The sequence below is a fragment of the Eptatretus burgeri genome, chromosome 6 (genome assembly GCF_056783735.1).
Source record: "Eptatretus burgeri isolate ZD-2024b chromosome 6, Ebu_testis_v1, whole genome shotgun sequence".
In the NCBI taxonomy this organism is placed as follows: domain Eukaryota; kingdom Metazoa; phylum Chordata; class Myxini; order Myxiniformes; family Myxinidae; genus Eptatretus; species Eptatretus burgeri.
Window position 1 is genome coordinate 104,460,310 of NC_140966.1, and position 15,652 is coordinate 104,475,961.

The 15,652-nt window shown below is 44.2% G+C and overlaps 1 protein-coding gene across 1 annotated transcript in view; it reads right to left on the bottom strand.

Annotated features, from left to right (window-relative positions):
* LOC147025523 (protein FAM200C-like) overlaps positions 1-5,989 on the bottom strand; it is a 10,576-nt gene extending 4,587 nt beyond the window's left edge. Inside the window, exon 1 of the mRNA XM_085886532.1 lies at positions 5,054-5,989. The gene's annotated coding sequence lies outside the window, so the exon portion shown is untranslated. The remainder of the gene's footprint in view (positions 1-5,053) is intronic.
* Between the last annotated feature and the right edge of the window lie 9,663 nt (positions 5,990-15,652).

Genomic DNA, 15,652 nt, shown 5'->3' on the forward strand with positions numbered 1-15,652 from the left:
AGAGAGAGAGAGAGAGAGAGAGAGAGAGAGAGAGAGAGAGAGAGAGAGAGAGAGAGAGAGAGAGAGAGAGAGAGAGAGAGAGAGAGAGAGAGAGAGAGAGAGAGAGAGAGAGAGAGAGAGAGAGAGAGAGAGAGAGAGAGAGAGAGAGAGAGAGAGAGAGAGAGAGAGAGAGAGAGAGAGAGAGAGAGAGAGAGAGAGAGAGAGAGAGAGAGAGAGAGAGAGAGAGAGAGAGAGAGAGAGAGAGAGAGAGAGAGAGAGAGAGAGAGAGAGAGAGAGAGAGAGAGAGAGAGAGAGAGAGAGAGAGAGAGAGAGAGAGAGAGAGAGAGAGAGAGAGAGAGAGAGAGAGAGAGAGAGAGAGAGAGAGAGAGAGAGAGAGAGAGAGAGAGAGAGAGAGAGAGAGAACCATTTATCCAGCGCTTGTTCGTTAAACTCTAGAGTGAGTGCAATTTGTCAACTGCCTTCCTTCCATTGTAAGCTTGCGATTTTTTTTTTTTACAAAGAGAGTTAAAAACAAGGTTACCTGCAGGCTCCGTGAGTACCTTCATTGCTATACATGTATACATAGAATGAGATGATGTTTCCACGGAGGTGCACGCACATTCATCGTTCATCTTCGCCAGGCGATGGGGCCACCTATTTGATGCATCCATCTATTCCAGGTCTCTACTTGCAATTCGTGTTTACCCAAGAGCTCCCAACTTGATTTTACTAGCGCACAGACTCTGTGAGCTACGAACTCAGCTATCCCATGGAGGAAGAGTGAATGCGTGCCTTTTCACCCCGTGCATGCGAAGTGAAAAGCACGGTTGAACAATTTGTTCCACTTTGTCTGTCTGTCTGTCCATCTGTCCATCTACAAACGTCAGTTTATGATTGACGAACAACTTAATTTCAATTGAATGTTATATTTTGAACATGAATCAGAACATTCATTGATCAGAAAAAGAATCGTCGTTTAGCAGCACTAAAAATATTACCTCTGCCATCAAAGGTGGATGGAGGTTACGTTTTCACCTGTTTGTTGGGTGGTCGCGAGACTACCCTTATTCTCAGGTTTTCCCTCTGTCTGTATGTCTGTCTGTTTGTTTGTATGTAATGGACAGCTCTGGAGGCCAGAGGAGTCAACCGATTTTGATGAAACTTGACTGGTAGGTTCATACCAGGATCTAGTTGGATGCTTTTGAGCACCGTTGCTATGGACGCCACCGTTGCCTAACAACGGGACTTTGAAATTTAAGAAAAATATCCGAACAATATTTTTTTTTCGAAAATCAAAAATCGGCTTCCAGGCTTTTATGCGTGCTATAATCAACCTCTTTGTGAAAAATTTTCAGCCCGATCCGTCAAAAACTGTATGACAAGTATGCAATTATATTACTATATGCTTTCACCCCAACGTTCGCGTTGGGATTCCCTAACGTAGGGTTAGGGAATCGAACACAAATGATGAATGGACAGTTGCTTGTCATGTTCCTATATGGAACAACGAACACCAAAAATGCCATCTGATTTTCTCTTATCTACATATTTCAAATTCACCTTAGTTTAGTGACCACCCATGTCGCCTACCGGCTTGTTGGGTCGCCGAAATAGGTGACCCTTATTGTCAGTAATTCTGTCTGTTTGCTCGTTTGTCATCAGCATAATTGGTAGTAAACGTTGGCGGATTTTGGCCAAACTCGGGTGGTAGGTACATCTTATGACATCGTGCTTTGGAAATTGTGATGGTTGCTAAGGACGCTTTGGTTCCCTAGCAACAACCGAAAAACCTTCAAAATCGTACCGTTCACGCAAAATCAATTCCGAAAGCCATTATCCCACGTAGGGTTATGAAATTTGTTTGCACTCTCTGTTCTTCCTATTCTCTCCCCCCATCCTCCCCAAGTACCAGTTTTTCTGCAGGTACACAACACCTGAGTATGCTGCCTACCGCTGCAATCACTCTCCTCCCCTCACACTGCCTTCACTTCCCCTCACATTTCCTTCACTTCCCATTACACTGCCTTCACTTCCCTCACACTTTCTTCCATTCCCCTCACACTGCCTCTCCCTCCCCTCACACTTCCTTCACTTCCCATTACACTGCCTTCACTTCCATTACACTGCCTTCACTTCCCATTACACTGTCTTCACTTCCCTCACACTTCCTTCCATTCCCCTCACACTGCCTTCACTTCCCCTCACACTGCCTTCACTTCCCTCACACTTCCTTACATTCCCCTCACACTGCCTCTCCGTCCCCTCACACTGCCTTCACTTCACCTCACACTTCCTTTAGTTCCCCTCAAACTTCCTTCCCTTCGCCTCACACTTCCTCCCCTCCTCCTCGCACTCCCTTCCCTTCCCGTCACAGTTCCTTCCCTTCCCCTCACACTGCCCCACCCTCCCCTCACACTGCCTCACCCTGTCTTCACTTCTCACACTTCCTTTCCTTCCCCTCACACTGCCCCACCCTCCCCTCACAATTCCTTCACTTCCCATTACACTGTCTTCACTTCCCCTCACACTTCCTTCCCTTCCCCTCACACTTCCTTCCCTTCCCCTCACACTGCCCCACCCTCCCCTCACACTTCCTTCCCTTCCCGTCACACTGCCTTCCCCTCTCCTCATGCCTCCTTGGTGAGGTAAGGCCTTGCTCTCCCTTCTTCCTCACTCTCCCCCACTTTATATCTCCCCTTCCATGCTCCCCCACCCCTCACTCCCTCTCCTCCCCTCCCCCCTCCCTGACTCCCTCTTCCCATCAGCGAAGTGACAGATTGTATTTGCGAGTTAATAATAAAATGAGCATCAAGAAAACTCTTCAAAACCGAGTGTGTAGTACATGCTGCAGGGGTCAGGCAGGATGGCCTCGAGGTAAGGACATTCACCTGTGATCTGTCTCACCTGGGTTCGACTCCCGTCCCAGCTGTAAACTGTCACCCTGGTGTTTCAAAGGCAGAGTGAGTCATGAATGTCTGTGCCATCCCTCGGATGGACGCTAATCCGGGCGTCCCATCTTCTGGCATTAGATGGTTGATGTGAACATCCCATGGTATGCTTCATGAAGAGCAGATGAGCTATCGCCGGCATCCTCGCCAAATTACAAATCCAGGCACGAACTTTAGTCGAACGTCAGACCTGGACAGTCGGTTCGTGAATGAATTGGGCCAAACTTCCCAACCCCACAAGAACGTGAGAACAATTGTGTCCATTTAAAGAAGAAGAACAATAGGTGTACATTCCTCCGTGTTTCAATCAATACAACAGCAGCTCTACATCAGAGTGTGTGTGTGTGTGTGTGTGTGTGTGTGTAAGGTCATGACCCTCATCTTATGCTCTAAGTGCATAATTATTGTCTTTAGCACAACAATGACGTCATTGCATTGTTTTTGAAAACAATAATGTGACAAAATTAGCCACATAGACGTGTTTCTATTGTTGCATTGTGTATTGTTCTTTAAATCAGGATTTTCACCTCGACCTTGGTTATTATTACCTTAATCTGTGTATCATTCTATTTGTTATCCCTCTCTCCTATTGGTGTTGGGTGCTTATGGTGACGTAGCTGATGACAGTATGTATTGAAAGTAGAGTTGTACTTGGAAGATTAATATGGATCTCGGTGAGGTTGAAGTTATCCATCATTTGTGTGCCACGCTGTCACATCATAGCTGATGTTTGAGGGCACATCCCTAGCTTGTCCTGGTGGTTGTTTTTTTTAGCAGTCAACCACATTATGTGGACTGGCATCACGTGCAGGCCAAATCATCTGGAGCAGCAGGCAGATGACCCAATTCCTGATGGTCGTTAATGAGCGGGCTGGGTTCTAAACGGACAAAATCAAATAAATGACATGGATGGTCCTTTTCGAGCTGATGATGAAACGATCTTGGGGTCCCAGAAGCTTCCAGGATGTAAATCTTTCACCCTGCTGCATTCGTGAACAATCATTAGTTTAATGCGTAGGCTGTGATTGCTGGTTGCATCACCATGCATGAATTTGTAATTTGTTCACGGTGCCGGCGATAGCTTGCCTGCTTTTCACGAAGGACGCTGTGGGATCTTTAACGCACATTAACTCATGCCGGTGGACGGGATGCCCGGCTAAACTTCCATCCGAGGGATGGCACACACATTGATGAATCATCCTGCGATGACGGTTTATAGCTGGGTCGGGATTCGAACCAAGGTTGGACCTCTCTTGGTCATCCTGCCAGCTCTAATAGTGACATTAAAAGCCAACAACCTATGGGCTGCCAGGGTATAAGGACACACCAAAAACCAAAACATGTCAGAAAATCATACTCTACAGTCTACAATCTTCCCATTGAGGCAAAAATATTCCTGGAAAGATGAGAATGACTCAAAGAGATGGTTCATATACATGAAAAAGGTGAATGAATCAATGAATGAATGGAGGTGAGCATTGAATCTAGAATTGGGAAGTATAAGAAGGGAAGCATTCCCAGTTGAACATTTGTGACCCACTGGGATAGGGGTTGGGCAGATAAGTGGAACGACAGGAGGAGCAAGATCAGAAGGGAGAAAACAAGCTCAAATGAGCTAAGATCCTAGTCCTCTTAATAATGACGTCATAAAAATTGATATGATGTCATAGTGATGTATCATATTGTGCGGTAATTCATCTCTGCTAATGCCCTGTTCGATTCCCACAAACAGAATTCAAAAAGCTTGCCTAGTTTCGGAGATAATTTTTTAGGCGATTTCTATTAGCGGAGATATTTTGACGTCATAACTTTTTTTCTAGGAGGAATTTTCAAAATCGGAGATCGTTACTGTCTGCGCAGGATATTTTTACATATATATATATATATATATATATATATATATATATATATATATATATATATATATATATATATATATATATATATATATGCCATGTTTCAGGAAGTTTCGATGAAAACTGTAGGCTGTGAAACAAAAAAGTCCACAAGAACAACAATGTGAGTAAGACTTAGAGATCCTCCACGAGGATCTAAAAAAAGACTGCAAGGCCACCAACCCACCTGTGGTGAGTGAGAGGTACACCATGCTGCGAGACGTCACTTACCTGGAGGGTCTTTGAATCCGTGGCACAAATGGAGGCAAGAAAGGGAGCACCAGCCACCATCCCTAGCCCAAACAGAGAAGCCATAATCAATGGCACGTTCGATGAAGACCTTGAACACCCCAATCTGAGCTCACGACAGGTGATGGCCATGCGGAAAATTTGGAGGCAGCACCCTGCATTGGAGGCCAACATGGAGATATGATTTTCCCAAAACACCTTTTATTTCCCACACAGATCTGTGTTGATTTCAATAAGTGAGGTGTATTGGAACCTGTTTCAAAACGCCTACCCCTGGGGAGGTATTGGCAAACGACCAAGTGCATTCCCTTGTCCTGAAGCTGCTTTGGCATACCTTTTGCCTTCTCTGTGATGAAGGTATCTCTTTCATCGACCATTGTTAACGCCCCTTGTAAGACTTTTATGTTCAATTGCAGGTGCAATGGTGTGCAGGTGATGTGCCTTTGTCAACGGCTTCCAGTAAGCTTGACGTCAGATGGAAATAAAATAAATAAATACAGGTAGCTGTTGTTGAGTAAAGGGAGAAAATATTTTTTTCCCAAAATGATAATTGAAGGAAATTTAAGACCTAGCGGAAACCGAGTTGATTGCCAGTAAATAAGGGGCTAATAGATGGTGATGGTGCTTTGAAATTGAACAAGGCGACACGACTCCGCTGTGACAACCGCAGTGCTCGGGCACCCCGCCAGCCGAGCCACCACTGTGAGGAAGATTGGGCAATTTGAACAGTCCCTCGTTCCTCCTACTCCGAGTCCTCGCCGTTAATTCAATTACACTCATTACTGTCGAGGATCTGATCAGCTGACATGTGCATGTCACCTTGGGAAGCCTCAGACGTGCTCTTCAACAGGCATGCATTGTGATGTGCTCTTCAACAGGCATGCATTGTGATGTGCTCTTCAACAGGCATGCATTGTGATGTGCTCTTCAACAGGCATGCATTGTGATGTACTCTTCAACAGGCATGCATTGTGATGTGCTCTTCAACAGGCATGCATTGTGATGTGCTCTTCAACAATCATGCATTGTGATGTGCTCTTCAACAGGCATGCATTGTGATGTGCTCTTCAACAGGCATGCATTGTGTCGTGCTCTTCAACAATCATGCATTGTGTCGTGCTCTTCAACAATCATGAATTGTGTCGTGCTCTTCAACAGGCATGCATTGTGTCGTGCTCTTCAACAATCATGCATTGTGTCGTGCTCTTCAACAATCATGCATTGTGTCGTGCTCTTCAACAATCATGCATTGTGTCGTGCTCTTCAACAATCATGCATTGTGTCGTGCTCTTCAACAATCATGCATTGTGTCGTGCTCTTCAACAATCATGCATTTCGTCGTGCTCTTCAACAGGCGTGCATTGTGATGTGCTCTTCAACAGGCGTGCATTGTGATGTGCTCTTCAACAGGCGTGCATTGTGATGTGCTCTTCAACAGGCATGCATTGTGATGTGCTCTTCAACAATCATGCATTGTGTCGTGCTCTTCAACAATCATGCATTGTGTCGTGCTCTTCAACAATCATGCATTTCGTCGTGCTCTTCAACAATCATGCATTTCGTCGTGCTCTTCAACAATCATGCATTTCGTCGTGCTCTTCAACAATCATGCATTGTGTCGTGCTCTTCAACAATCATGAATTGTGTCGTGCTCTTCAACAATTATGCATTGTGATGTGCTCTTCAACAGGCATGCATTGTGATGTGCTCTTCAACAGGCGTGCATTGTGATGTGCTCTTCAACAATCATGCATTGTGTCGTGCTCTTCAACAATCATGCATTGTGTCGTGCTCTTCAACAATTATGCATTGTGATGTGCTCTTCAACAGGCATGCATTATGATGTGCTCTTCAACAATCATGCATTGTGTCGTGCTCTTCAACAATCATGCATTGTGTCGTGCTCTTCAACAATCATGCATTGTGTCGTGCTCTTCAACAATCATGCATTTCGTCGTGCTCTTCAACAATCATGCATTTCGTCGTGCTCTTCAACAATCATGCATTGTGTCGTGCTCTTCAACAATCATGAATTGTGTCGTGCTCTTCAACAATTATGCATTGTGATGTGCTCTTCAACAGGCGTGCATTGTGATGTGCTCTTCAACAGGCATGCATTGTGATGTGCTCTTCAACAGGCATGCATTGTGTCGTGCTCTTCAACAATCATGCATTGTGTCGTGCTCTTCAACAATTATGCATTGTGATGTGCTCTTCAACAGGCATGCATTATGATGTGCTCTTCAACAATCATGCATTGTGTCGTGCTCTTCAACAATCATGCATTGTGTCGTGCTCTTCAACAATCATGCATTGTGTCGTGCTCTTCAACAATCATGCATTTCGTCGTGCTCTTCAACAGGCATGCATTGTGATGTGCTCTTCAACAGGCATGCATTGTGTCGTGCTCTTCAACAATCATGCATTGTGTCGTGCTCTTCAACAATCATGAATTGTGTCGTGCTCTTCAACAATTATGCATTGTGATGTGCTCTTCAACAGGCGTGCATTGTGATGTGCTCTTCAACAGGCATGCATTGTGTCATGCTCTTCAACAATCATGCATTGTGTCGTGCTCTTCAACAATCATGAATTGTGTCGTGCTCTTCAACAATTATGCATTGTGATGTGCTCTTCAACAGGCGTGCATTGTGATGTGCTCTTCAACAGGCATGCATTGTGATGTGCTCTTCAACAGGCGTGCATTGTGATGTGCTCTTCAACAGGGATGCATTGTGATGTGCTCTTCAACAATCATGCATTGTGTCGTGCTCTTCAACAATCATGCATTGTGTCGTGCTCTTCAACAATCATGCATTTCGTCGTGTCTTCAACAATCATGCATTTCGTCGTGCTCTTCAACAATCATGCATTGTGTCGTGCTCTTCAACAATCATGCATTTTGTCGTGCTCTTCAACAATCATGCATTGTTTCGTGCTCTTCAACAATCATGCATTTCGTCATGCTCTTCAACAATCATGCATTTCGTCGTGCTCTTCAACAATCATGCATTGTGTCGTGCTCTTCAACAATCATGCATTGTGTCGTGCTCTTCAACAATCATGCATTTCGTCGTGCTCTTCAACAATCATGCATTGTGTCGTGCTCTTCAACAATCATGAATTGTGTCGTGCTCTTCAACAATTATGCATTGTGATGTGCTCTTCAACAGGCATGCATTGTGATGTGCTCTTCAACACGCATGCATCGTGATGTGCTCTTCAACAGGCGTGCATTGTGATGTGCTCTTCAACAATCATGCATTGTGTCGTGCTCTTCAACAATCATGCATTGTGTCGTGCTCTTCAACAATCATGCATTGTGTCGTGCTCTTCAACAATCATGCATTGTGTCGTGCTCTTCAACAATCATGCATTGTGTCGTGCTCTTCAACAATCATGCATTGTGTCGTGCTCTTCAACAATCATGAATTGTGTCGTGCTCTTCAACAATTATGCATTGTGATGTGCTCTTCAACAGGCATGCATTGTGATGTGCTCTTCAACAGGCGTGCATTGTGATGTGCTCTTCAACAGGGATGCATTGTGATGTGCTCTTCAACAATCATGCAGTGTGTCGTACTCTTCAACAATCATGCATTGTGTCGTGCTCTTCAACAATCATGCATTTCGTCGTGTCTTCAACAATCATGCATTGTGTCGTGCTCTTCAACAATCATGCATTTCGTCGTGCTCTTCAACAATCATGCATTTCGTCGTGCTCTTCAACAATCATGCATTGTGTCGTGCTCTTCAACAATCATGAATTGTGTCGTGCTCTTCAACAATTATGCATTGTGATGTGCTCTTCAACATGCATGCATTGTGATGTGCTCTTCAACAGGCGTGCATTGTGATGTGCTCTTCAACAGACATGCATTGTGATGTGCTCTTCAACAATCATGCATTGTGTCGTGCTCTTCAACAATCATGCATTGTGTCGTGCTCTTCAACAATCATGCATTGTGTCGTGCTCTTCAACAATCATGCATTTCGTCGTGCTCTTCAACAGGCATGCATTGTGATGTGCTCTTCAACAGGCATGCATTGTGTCGTGCTCTTCAACAATCATGCATTGTGTCGTGCTCTTCAACAATTATGCATTGTGATGTGCTCTACAACAGGCATTCATTATGATGTGCTCTTCAACAATCATGCATTGTGTCGTGCTCTTCAACAATCATGCATTGTGTCGTGCTCTTCAACAATCATGCATTGTGTCGTGCTCTTCAACAATCATGCATTTCGTCGTGCTCTTCAACAGGCATGCATTGTGATGTGCTCTTCAACAGGCATGCATTGTGATGTGCTCTTCAACAGGCATGCATTGTGTCGTGCTCTTCAACAATCATGCATTGTGTCGTGCTCTTCAACAATCATGAATTGTGTCGTGCTCTTCAACAATTATGCATTGTGATGTGCTCTTCAACAGGCATGCATTGTGATGTGCTCTTCAACAGGCATGCATTGTGATGTGCTCTTCAACAGGCATGCATTGTGATGTGCTCTTCAACAGGCATGCATTGTGTCGTGCTCTTCAACAATCATGCATTGTGTCGTGCTCTTCAACAATCATGAATTGTGTCGTGCTCTTCAACAATTATGCATTGTGATGTGCTCTTCAACAGGCGTGCATTGTGATGTGCTCTTCAACAGGCATGCATTGTGATGTGCTCTTCAACAGGCGTGCATTGTGATGTGCTCTTCAACAGGCATGCATTGTGATGTGCTCTTCAACAGGCGTGCATTGTGATGTGCTCTTCAACAGCGATGCATTGTGATGTGCTCTTCAACAATCATGCATTGTGTCGTGCTCTTCAACAATCATGCATTGTGTCGTGCTCTTCAACAATCATGCATTTCGTCGTGCTCTTCAACAATCATGCATTTCGTCGTGCTCTTCAACAATCATGCATTTCGTCGTGCTCTTCAACAATCATGCATTGTGTCGTGCTCTTCAACAATCATGAATTGTGTCGTGCTCTTCAACAATTATGCATTGTGATGTGCTCTTCAACAGGCGTGCATTGTGATGTGCTCTTCAACACGCATGCATCGTGATGTGCTCTTCAACAGGCATGCATTGTGATGTGCTCTTCAACAGGCATGCATTGTGATGTGCTCTTCAACAGGCATGCATTGCGATGTGCTCTTCAACACGCATGCATCGTGATGTGCTCTTCAACAGGCATGCATTGTGATGTGCTCTTCAACAGGCATGCATTGTGATGTGCTCTTCAACAGGCATGCATTGTGTCGTGCTCTTCAACAATCATGCATTGTGTCATGCTCTTCAACAATTATGCATTGTGATGTGCTCTTCAACAGGCATGCATTGTGACGTGCTCTTCAATAGGCATGCATTGTGTCGTGCTCTTCAACAATCATGCATTGTGTCATGCTCTTCAACAATCATGCATTGTGTCGTGCTCTTCAACAATCATGCATTTCGTCGTGCTCTTCAACAATCATGCATTTCGTCGTGCTCTTCAACAAGCATGCATTTCGTCGTGCTCTTCAACAATCATGCATTTCGTCGTGCTCTTCAACAATTATGCATTGTGATGTGCTCTTCAACAGGCATGCCTTTCGTCGTGCTCTTCAACAGGCATGCATTGTGAGGTTATTTTTCCCTCATGTGGTTTTCTGTTGGAGTACTGCATCCCATTACGTCGAGCTCTGATGTCCTTGGCTTTGTTTGATGCAAAGATTTCTCCAGCTGTGCTCAGCAATCCAAACCCGTTCAGATGGAAACCTTCACGATAGACTTTTCACCCGTTATTGTGACATGTCTGTTCTTTAAGAAACCTCTGTCTAATCTGATGAAGGCGAATGTCCCTGCGAAGCTCATAAATATTGCATCGGCAGAATGAATTGGCCATTTCGCTCAATTTGTTATTGGGCGTTTATTGAAATTCCTTTCCCCAAGATTTTCAGAACTGGAATTACTGTTTCATTCCTTGTGGGTGTTACACGTAGTAGGCATTTATGGAGTGAAATGCTGAGTGATGTTAACAAAATGGACTCACTAACTGACTGCTCCTGCTGCGGTTTGGCACAGCATGGAGTAACGATTCAAATATAACTTTTTCTCCTCATAGAAGACCTTCTGCTGCTGCTATCCACAATCAGAACATTTTACGTATCATTCAGTGTAAGTTAGGCTCCGAAGCCAGTAGTTAGACAAAATGTGCAGGCATCGAAAGAATAGGTCATCGCAGACTGCAATAGATGAGTTCTTTCAAATGGAATTTTGTCATTTTGTTGGATTTATGCCTCTAAGCCAGTGACCTGTACAATTTAAACATGATAAGATGAGTTACTGCCTTGCTATATAATTTACATGTTAAAATTTTGGAAACTGATTTTTGGGAATTTCATGCTGTGTAGATTGAAATTAAGTGAGTTTGCCTGTCTGGTATTCTAATTTGAACCCAGAGCTGATGATAATGGGATCCAAAGTTTGGGACATGGGACAATGGGACAAAAAAAATTCCATTTTGCTGGGTTGATTTTTCATCATTGACAAATGTATTTTATAATCCATGGAAAATAAAAATTATTTATTATGTCCTTGTCCTCCATGTGACAGAGTTGGCAACTCGAGTCGGTTATTCAGACGAGTCAAAAAATTTGCTGACTTGACACTTGGACTTGATGTTTGGAGACTTGCAGCTTACTTGTGACTCGAGTTTATAATGACTTGGTGACAATATTCGGAAAATAATCGTTGAATATTAAGAATCAAATGAAAACGGGGTTTAATATAAAGCATGCGGTAGAGTGCACACCTCCACCGAGCTGAACAATTTACGTTTTGTATCCCACTGATGGGATGGATCTGGAACTGGACCTAAACCAAAATCTAACAGTCTTCTTCTTGTCACCTCCCCAACTTATCCACCAAGTTTTATCATAACCCGTACACAAATTTTTGTGCTCTATATAGTTTTTGATACAATCTCTCAATGGTGAGGATTCACTGAAAGAAATTGAAGCATTCTTGTATCCAGATTCATATCTTCACCAAAATCAAATCATTTTGTCACTTTCACACACCCAACCACCCCACAAAGTTTCGCTCGAATCTATCCATATTTTTAGCTCACCTTACCTGGAACGTATCTTCGGGGAGCTTACGGAACGGCACATCGTCGGTCCATCCATTCACAAATACTTTCAACTTCTCCTCTGAAACGACACACACAATTTCGATGAAACTTGACCACAACCATAATCACCTGTGATGTACCGAAGTTTGTTCACAGCATAAAAAAAAAATCGGGTCCGAAGGGGGTCTATGGTTGTTGCCCCCCAAAATAGGTATTTGCTTTCTTCTCAGAAACTACACATGCAATTCTGATGAAACTTGACCACAACCTTCATCACCCGTGATGTTCCAAAGTTTGTTCACGACATTATAAAGAAATTCCATGGCTATTCACTTTCCTCTCTGTTACATATTTTGTGGGTCATCCATGCCTACAAGTGGTTCTCTGGGTATATTCTCCACCCACTACTAGGTGAGCGCCCAAGGGTATTTCCCCTATTTTTGAGATATCGTGCTACATATCATTTTTGGCCCCCTCTAAATGGTGAATGATCACTTAAATGCTGTGAACTGTTTTTTTTAATGCTGTGAACAAACTTCAGTATATCACAGGTGATAATGGTCTTAGCTCTCATATGAGCCTCGACAAGGTATACAAAAAAGGAAGAAGAAAAAAAATGAATTCTCGTATCCAGATCCAGATCTTTCCTATTAAAATTGACAAATAAAAACTTGCGTTAAACAGCTTTTCAGAACCTATATTGCAATAAATGAAGCCATGCGTCTTAATTCCTTGATAGCTTGTATTCCACTAAGTTTAGAAAGTAAATGTAGGACTTCACACAAGTTGAAGTAATACTACGGTGACTTGAGATGAGACCTCATAGACTTGAGACGACTTAAAAACTCCTCAATGAGCCTTGACTCTGTATACAAAAAAAAAGAAAAAAGATGTTTGTAATCTTTTTTGAACCAACACCATGATGTCACCATCACATTGTGCTATACTGTGACACGTAAGTGCACTGCACACAGTTTGGGAGCTTTACAGCTATATGTATATATGTTTAAAAAAGAAATAAAAAAAAATATATAGATAGTGTTGTGGTTCTAGGAACCACATCCCTCCAAAGCAAAAGCAACCATCATACAGTGATCCCTAGACAGTTATTCCATTAATGCACGTTCAGATAGTCCCTTCCCTTTTGTCTAGTGGGAAAACGGGACAGTGCATTGTGTGGATCTCATTGCTAGGTCTGTTTACACCACTCTAACTTCATTTCCACTCTTCTTTTCTGCTTATTCCTGAGGTATAACCTAATTTGAGTTCAAGCGGAGGCTAATATGTGCAGCACGTGCCGCGGCCAAGAGAGGGGAATAGGAAAGCCGCGACAACACCACATGAGCATTGACAGGGCAGCTGGGAGGATACAGCGATACCCTCGAAGGAACCTCTGGCACAAGCTCGATATGATCATCTGACGTTTCCAATGATCTGGGATAAGATTGCGGGTTGCATTAAAAAGGCAGTAGAACAAATATCTCTCAAAGAGGCTGCACGGATGTTGTTTTTCACAAAACAGAAGCAAACTAGAGGGGGAGCACTCGGTAGAGTGCAAAACCTCCGCCGCCAATACTGCTAGGTCACTCAAGTGAACCTGATATCCTATTCATTCAATTTGACGTCAACAGTGCTCACAGAGTTATAGTTTGCAACTTTCCCTTTTACTTTTAACTTTTACATTCTCAATTCATTCGTCATAACTAGATTCCTTGAGACAGAAATTGATTTTACGTGGGTATATCCACCTGAAATTCCAAAATCAGCCGCAATTATAATTTTGGCATGTTCTTGTTGGAAATCACTTATAACATGTAGAAATGCAAAAAAAAAATCGAAATTCTTTTGAAAAAAAAGTTGCAAAATTTTGTATTTTTTTCTCTAACAATTTTTTTTTTTTGGGGGGGGGGTTGGAAATCACTTAAAACATGTAGAAATGCAAAAACAAAAATTCAAATATTTTTTCAAAATGGCCGCCATAGCGGCCGTATTGGACTTTGGACCGAGTCCAAAATCTAATGGCATGATCCTTGGACCAGACCTAATCCCCCCACCAAGTTTCGTCGAAATCCGTCGAGGATTTTTTCCGTAATACTGTTCACAAACAAACAAACAGACAGGGGTGAAAACAGAAAACTCCGTCCATCTTCGATGGTGGAGGTTAATGACCCAACATCGGCGAGAGCGTGGCTGGCAGATTGGTGCCAAAACTGCATCGTCAGAGGCCGATAATTAATAGAAAAACAACAACCATGCCACGTTGTACAAGACACAAGTAGGCAAGATACGGACGGCGCGTTCTTTTCAACCCATTTTTGGGTTTAATTATATCGGCATCCTCTTTTCTCTCAATTTCTCCATCCGATACTCAAACCTTTATTCTTTTTCATTCCAAACCTCCATCGAATTATTATATCCAATCGTTCCCCTCAATTCCTGACCCAGATCGGGGTTGGCTCCGTGCACACCACAGCAGAATCGGGTGAATGTGAGCGCTGACTACGTTGGCCATGACGGATCCGCGCGTACTGTACGAAACATGCTCGATGGCAGGGGGACCTGTGCTTAGCTCGTGACACCTTATAATCATACAGAGCAGGGCATGGATGGCACACATCTTGTTCTGGTCTGTGCATTGGTTTATCGTAACATCTTAGCGTCTGTGCATGGGTTTACCCTAACACCTTTCCATCAGTCCTTGCTGGTGGCCACGGGTGTTCCCCACGAACGGCAGACGTCTCCGCACCTCTCTGCCCAGTGAAGTGATCAGGCAGAGGCGTGCTGTGCAGTTCAGATCGTTTAGGCCACGTGGCGCATCGCGGAGCAGGCAATGATCAGCGCTAATCGGGGGTGCCCGGGCGGGCATGCAGGGCCGACACGACCCTCGGCCGGTCGCCGGGGCATGGTCCGAGAGATCGGTACAAGGCAATTCATGTCGCAGAGTTCAGTGCGAGGCGATTCATTTAATGGGGCTCGGAGCGAGACGATTCCGCAGCTTGGAGTTATCTTGCCGGAAGTGGAGTGGAGCCACTTCTGGCCATCACGGCCGGGCCAGACAGTGGTCCGGGCCCAACCAGAGTAGCCGATTCGGGTGACGACACATCACTTTGGGGTAATGCCCCCACCCTGCAACCCAGGGTCTACAAAGGATGGGTGGCGAGGCCGTCCGTAGTTCCGGTTCTGGTGTCTTGACCATCACTTTTGTCAGATCATCCCATTCTCTGCCCATCTGGGATCGATCTCTCTGCCCGTCTGCTAACTCTGCCTTCTTCACCTGCCCGTCTTCGCCAACTCACTCTCGACTCCGCCTTCTACTCCTGCCGTTCTGTCATCATCGCCTGCGACTCCACCTCCTCCTCCTGCCCTTCTCCGCCCACACATCGCTGACTTCACCCACCCACCTGGTCCTGTCTACCACTCCACCCACTCTCGACTCCGCCTTGTCTACTCATTCGGCTCCCGACTCCGC